Source organism: Rhineura floridana, chromosome 4, assembly GCF_030035675.1.
Source record: "Rhineura floridana isolate rRhiFlo1 chromosome 4, rRhiFlo1.hap2, whole genome shotgun sequence".
In the NCBI taxonomy this organism is placed as follows: domain Eukaryota; kingdom Metazoa; phylum Chordata; class Lepidosauria; order Squamata; family Rhineuridae; genus Rhineura; species Rhineura floridana.
The window spans coordinates 152064471-152072131 of NC_084483.1; positions in this window are offsets into that span (position 1 = coordinate 152064471).

Genomic DNA, 7661 nt, shown 5'->3' on the forward strand with positions numbered 1-7661 from the left:
CATTCTGGAATAGAAGCATGTTTGTGGAAAGCTAGAGATGTGGTATACTGGCCAAACATTACTAATGACATCAGAGACCTTGTGCACAACTGTGATGTGTGTGCTGAGTTCCAAGCCAGTCAGCAAAAAGAACCATTGGTGATACACGGCATTCCTAACAGACCATGGAGTAAGGTAGGGATGGACCTTTTCACAGAAAATGGCAGCAGTTATCTCATTCTGGTAGACTACTATTCAAACTTCTGGGAAATGGATAAACTGCCAGATACATCAGCAACTGTAATAGAAAGAATCATGAACCACTTCAGCAGACTTGGCATACCTGACTGTGTGATTTCAGATGGTGGACCACAGTTCACTTCCAAATAATTTGCCACATTTTCAAAAGACTGGGAATTTCACCACATAACGTCATCTCCCTACAACAGTCAGTCTAATGGCAAAGCTGAATCAGCCATCAAAATTGTAAGAACTCTATTAAAGAAAACAGCAAGAAATAAAGAAAACATATGGCAAGCTATCCTGGAGTGGAGAAATACTCCAGCTGCTGGCATGAATAGCAGCCCAGTGCAAAGACTTATGTCCAGACGCACATGATCCTTTCTACCTACAGCTCTTGCATTATTGAAACCCAAAACTGCACACAGATCAGCTGCAACACAAATGCAATGAAACTAAAAGCTATTATGACAGGGATTCAAAAGAGCTACCACCTCTGCACACTGGAGATTCTGTATGTGTCCAATTATTTCCTCAAGACAAGACACGTCCTTGCACAAAAGGAACATGCATGGGACAAATAAATCCCTGGACTTACATTGTTGAAGTCAATAGGCGCTCATATTGACGGAATCTTAAGTTCATTCACCTAATGAGTCCTCAGGAACTTAAAGACACCTCAGGTGTGGTGGATGATGATATACAGGATAATTCCACCATTCCATGCGCTCATGAAGATGCACACCATACTCCAGGCCCTGAACCACAAAATAAAGAGACACATGTAACTGTATCAACACTGAACAGTGACCGTGTCAAGAGCACACATACCCGCAATCATATCAAGCCACCTAAATGATACACAGATTTTGTATTGGATGACTGATAGGCAGTTTAATTATCAGTCATTCAGAACCAGGGCTACTTTCAAGTTAATTGTTTAGTTTGAGAAGTTATACTTATGTTGTTTGTATGTTCTTATAACAAATATGACATTGGGGATGTTATAATAGGTAGCAGTTCCACCAGCAGAGGGAACTGCAGGGAGACTGCCATGGAGATCTGTAGGCTGAGTTCTAGTGTAAAGGTCAGGTGGAAGGAGCCTGAGCATGCATGGTAGATCTTGTAAGCATTCTCTTAATAAAGCTTTAGTTATAGCAAGCAGGTTTCTGTCTTCTGTTAGCAAAGAAAGCACTATTAAAACTGTAACCAACATTAGATGAAGCCAGACAGGCAAAGCCAACTAATTCTAGTTTTGTCCCCGTCCTTCTCCCTGCTGAGTTATACAAGGAAACTCTGAGACTAAGGAGGAGGAAGCTGACAGCCAGTGCCATTACCTGGACTGGTTGTAAGTAAGCAGAGAGACAGGTGGAACTGGCTGAGTGCAGATTGAGGTTGTTGGGGCAATGCTCCTTTGGCCCTAATGGGGCATTCTCCACTGCATGGCAGAATGTGGAACGAAACAGCCATAATTATAACTGGCCAACCTGAGAAATTGTCAAGCAGGTCTCCAGGCCTAAGGAAATGATAGAGATGTTAACAACTGCATTTTTGTCAATTAAGATGTCAGAACTTCCTGCTACTCACATTATATCCCAAGTACTGTAATTACTGTTAGGTGATGTAATATTTTGTAACATTTAGGTGTGCTCTTGCCTTATCACCTATTGTCTCAGGCTATATGCTTCTGGTATCATCTCAAGACTATATATTTTTACATCATTGATGTACATGAGAGCAAAAGATTGGTGTGGGACTAAGACACAGTCAGCCAGTCTCAGAAATGCTGCAGTAGCACCATGAAAATTAAATGTTATGTTATGGTCTATTTGCATTTTTTTTACCCAAAGCCCCCCCAAGCAGTGAACAGCATATGAATACAAAAAATACAATAAAAGTACAACAAATCATTCAAAACAGTATAAAATAGCAAATCAGCAAATACCCACTAATCACATTCATGAGCTGCGTTCATGCTATCTCCACAGACACAGGTCCCCAGAATTCCACCTCTCACTTGGAAGCCAGGTTAACCCACATCCCCTCCCCTAGGAATGCCAGGGATAGCTAGGCTAAAGTTATCTGTGGTGGAGGAAACTGAAAATAGTTTCTATTGTGAGTAGGTCAGCTAGAGCACCCTGTAGATGTTATAGAAGTAGTAGTGGAGCTTCTTTCCCATAAGTTCATTCCATAACACTGATGTTTAGAGCAATGCCATGGGATGAACCTTTTGGGAGATGGCTCTCAGGCTGCTACTGTCATGTCTAAAGCAGGGATAGGAACCTGTGGCCCTCCAGATGTTGGACTACAACTCCCATCATCCCTGACAATTACCATGCTGGCCTGGGCTGGCAGGAGTTAAGAGTTCAACAATATCTGAAGACCACAGCTTCCCTATCCATTAAGAATTCCTGTGCCTGAGATGAATGGGCAGTAGCATCTTCACACCACAGAACTATTGGTGTTATAGGTAAACACAATGACACTTCTGCTTTTGCTGTGCCTTCACAGCAAACACCCTTCCACAGGCCGCCACCCAAAGTGAAATGGTACACTTTCATAAAAATTCATCCATTTAAAACACATGCACGTGTGAATTATTTAAAATATGCAGATTCTATACAAGCATATCATGCTTAGCAAATGAACCTTGCCTGTCTGTCTTCATTTCTCATTTTTAGTTTGCACACTTCATTTCAGGGTGCTCAAGGACAAAGCATGTCCCTCTTTCTCTTAGAGGATCCAGGCTACATCTGCGTTGGTGAGGGGAAGTGGCTTTGTGTCAGACTGTGAATCTCGGAATAGGTTTCTCCAGTTTGCCCCTGTTCCCATGGAAACCCTGGAAAGGCAGAGATGAAATCCAGCCCCACCTTCCCTATAATGGTGAGAAAGCCTGTAAAGTAGACAAAAATGTAGGCAGTTACACTGGTTGATTAGAAGAAGAAGAAAATCTGAACAGGAACAGTGTTTATTGCAATCAGCTAAGAATCTCAAAAACAGTGAGCTAGCTTTTGAGCTTCACAGAACTCTATTCCTCAGTATTCCTGTTTAAAAAAATAAAAAGAAACAAAAGCTGAGTGAGAAAAAAAGATGGTGCTAGGGTAGGGCATGGTGGAAGCCCCATCTGCCATCTGTGGCAATCCTGAAATGGTGATTCTGGAAGCTCTTTGCAAACAAAGTGGGTTCGTTTGTGAGCAGTACAAAAGATCTGGGGCCACTGTTGGGGAGGGGAAAGAGAAATGACTCCTCCCTGTTGCTGGGGCAACTGGATTGACACTCCCTCACACTGGGATGAACATTCAATTGAAAGCAGTACTATGCTGGGGAACAGTATCTGCATGCAGATGTACCCTGGTTCCCAGTCTCCTTCCCAACTCCAGGCCTCTTGCAAACAACTTAGCAGTGCACATTTTCACCAAGGAGGTGTGAAAAATAAAACTAAGGATATAGGAAGAACCCTTCTCAATCAAACCAAAGGCCCATCTAGTCCAGCATTCTGTATACAAAGTGGCCAACCAGATGCATAAACGGGAAATGGTGAAATAGGGCGGGAGACTTATTTCATGGAGGAGGAAACGTTCACAAAACGCAAACCACTCCAGTTTGGGCTCAGCACTTCTTAAGAAATACTAGGGCAAATCTGGACATTACATGATGCCAGTAGTGCTGTCATGACAGGATTTGGGGGCACAAGTCCAGGGCTCCACTCAGCAGAATTAGCAGGAGGACCACCAAATGCAGCAGTGGGTTCTGCTGACTATATCTTGAAGTAAGTGAAGTAATACTCATTCTCCTTTAAAATAGGGATCCCCCTTAAGATCATTAAGTCCAGAGTCTAAAATTACCTAACTACAGTACTGCATGATACATGCAGCAGGATACTCAAGAACCCAACTCTTTGTGTTGCTCTACAATGACGTAAAGTCTGGAATATATTGGGAGACGTGCAAGGTGGACAGGAAGGGCAGAGAATTGGTGCATCCTTTCCCCTCACACTAAGCTACTGTTCTAAGCTTCTTTAAACTAATCAATTTTCAAGTGCTCATGTCAAAGCAGGAGTGCTGCCTGATGTCCATTGGGACTGGGAGGACAGAAGGAAAGCTGCCCAGCAGTAGGTGGAGCCAGAGCGAATGACATATAGAACCAACTAATTCTAATTTTTGCCCCATCCTCCTCCCTGCTGAGCTCTACAACGGCAACACTGAGACAAAGGAGGAGGAGGCCTACAGCCAATGCCACCCCTTAGACTGGTAAAAAGGCAGGCAAGCAGGAGGCTGGCTGAAGGTAGACTGAGGTTGGAGGGGCAGTGCCTCATCTTCCCTAATGGACTAGCCTCAACTGTAGTTGCTATGGCTCTACCACGTATTAATATCCAGATAAACAGGGTCTCAGGACCAGCCTGCCTAACCATAGAGCAAAGAAAGCAACTGTCTGGGGGACCAAAATTTGATAGGCTTCTGCTTGAGCTATGTCTCGAAGAGAGAACTGCTGCCTGCAGTTTTGGAGAAGGTGTACAGAAACAGATTAGCAGCTCATGGAGGAAAGTTATATCCCTTGCATTCCAGGGCACATGATTGAGAGAGCCTTTTGATCTCTAACAGGTGCTCAGGACAAACACACACTTATACAGAAGGGGACATGAAGAAGTTATAGATGTTAAAAATGAAGCTAGGAAAGTAATATCACAGTCAACTCTTCATAATTTAATACACTATTATTATGCTTCATACGGAAAACGAGACTGGACCATGATGAAGGAGGTGTGAAAATTGGAGGGAGAAATATCAATAATTTAAGATATGCAGACGATACCATACTACTAGAAGAAACCAGTAAGGATTTGAAACAAATGCTGATGAAAGTTAAAGAGGAAAGCACAAAAGCAGGACTACAGCTGAACGTCAAGACTAAAGTAATGACAACAGAAGATTTATGTAACTTTAAAGTTGACAATGAGGACATTGAATTTGTCAAGGATTATCAATACCTTGGCACAGTCATTAACCCAAATGGAGACAATAGTCAAGAAATCAGAAGAAGGCTAGGACTGGGGAGGGCTGCTATGAGAGAACTAGAAAAGGTCCTCAAATGCAAAGATGTATCACTGAACGCTAAAGTCAAGATCATTGAAACCATGGTATTCCCGATCTCTATGTATGGATGTGAAAGTTGGACAGTGAAAAAAGCAGATAAGAGAAAAATCAACTCATTTGAAATGTGGTGTTGGAGGAGAGCTTTGCACATACCATGGACTGCAAAAAAGACAAACAATTGGGTGTTAGAACAAATTAAACCAGAACTATCACTAGAAGCTAAAATGATGAAACTGAGGTTATCATACTTTGGATACATAATGAGAAGACATGATTCACTAGGGAAGCCAATAATGCTGGGAAATACAAGGGAGTAGAAAAAGAGGAAGACCAAACAAGAGATGGATTGATTCCATAAAGGAAGCCACAGACCTGAACTTATAATATCTGAATAGGGTGGTTTACAACAGATGCTATTGGAGGTTGCTGATTCATAGGGTCACCATAAGTTAAACTCGACTTGAAGGCACATAACAATAAACAACAATTATTATGCTGCTCAGTATACAATAAAGCACTGTGCTGTGGGGATAGACTGCAACATTTTAATTTAGCTGGGCCAGCAAAAAAGAAAACTTGAACCAGCCCTAGGTAGAGAAATGTAATGAACTCAAACAAAAGTAAAACTGATATGATCTATATCTGGGGGTCACCAACACAGTGCGCATGAAAATGGTGTCCTTGATGACTTACCTGGTGAATGCGAAGTCTCTGAGACCCTCCCTTCACTATCTCTTTCTTAACCTCATAATGAAAAGCACATAGAGTTGAAGGAAGACATCTGAAGAGTGATGCTCTTTCCTGTTTTCCTCTTTCAGCTCTATGTACTTTTCAAGGTTCATACCAGCACCTGAGCAGCTGAACAGGCAGCAAAGCAACTGAGAGGGGAAGAGAGAAGGGAGAGCAATCTGGGAGAGTCGGGGGGGGGGAGGGGAGGAGAAAATGAAGTGGCAGGGGAGAAAATGGGAGACCACAGGAGTCAGGAGAACTGAGGATTCTAGAGACAGAGAGAAGGCATGCGCACATGCACACAAGGAAGGAATAGAGGGATCAAAATGCCTTTTTATGAACCTTCAGCCAATTCAAAATACAGTACTCTTGCAGAGGATCCTATCCTCCAAACTATGCCAGCTGCAAAGCTTTAGGATTCTGACTTTGTCCCCTGCTCCACCACCAGACCTTGGGATTACGCTGCCACCAGTATGGCACACAGCTAGCAGAAGGGGCTGAAATGGGTGGGGTTGGGGGTGCAGCAGGGAAAAATGAGTTGGAATCTGAAACTTCCCCCAGACCCTGTTCACAGCCCATGTCAACATTATGCCTGCAAAAGAGAAGGGGAAAAGTAAAGCACTTGCACTGAAGTAAATGGAGATCTGAAAACTAAAACTACCCTCTGCCCACAGAGCTGCAACAAAACATAGGATTCCAGATAAAGTTCTGTGCCCCTGATTCTTATGTATGTATTGCAGGGGTGGGAAACCACTTTGGTCTGTCAGGCCAGATCCAAAAGTGGCCGGCTTCTCATGAGCCACTTTTGACAGTTGTGTGGACCCACCCATCTGTCAATCACCTGACTTCAGGTGAATATGTGCCAACCAGTAAGCCTGCCAGAAAGCAGAAAGCATACAGTCCTTCCATGTGTCTGGGAACCATGTGTGATGCAGAGATATCATCAGCATGCCATTCCTTGATGCTGGCTGCATTGCCCTATGCATGCTGGAAAGTAGCTGTCAGTCATTGCATTCTCTGGAGTTGTCAGTGCTGTCATTTTTCTGCTGGGGGTACATGGGATGCTGTCTTATGCAGGTATAAACCAGCTGTTGGCTTATCAGGACCATTGGACTGGTTTGCTATTGTGTTACTTAGGAATCTTTACTTGCCTGGTTAAGCAGATGAAAAAGCGACCACTCTGAGCTAAGGGCCAATGCAACTGTGCTTGGCCAGATTCTTTCAGGGGCAATGAAAATGATATGATGAGGGGAACTTCTTGATTTCATCTAGGATAATAAAAGGTGCTGGTTGAAAAGGTGAATGCTGGGCCTTTAGGTATAGCCTGCTGAATTCACGCTCCTTCCGTTTATTAGTGCAAGTCCCTGCTCTTTCAGTGTTTGCTTACTGACTCTAGTAAGCTCAATAGGACTTCTATATAAGTGGGACCTGGGGCAAGTCATCCCTGATTGCCCTCATCACTTTCTGGATAGGACTACTTCTTGTAAGGTATACAAAAAGTAAAGGTAGCTGTGTTGGCCATAAAATTATTTTCCATTTTTGCCTGACACACTGCCTAAAATCAATTCCCAGCTCTGTCAATATGAGGGCTGCGTAGTTTCTCTTTATTCCCGTTTTCCA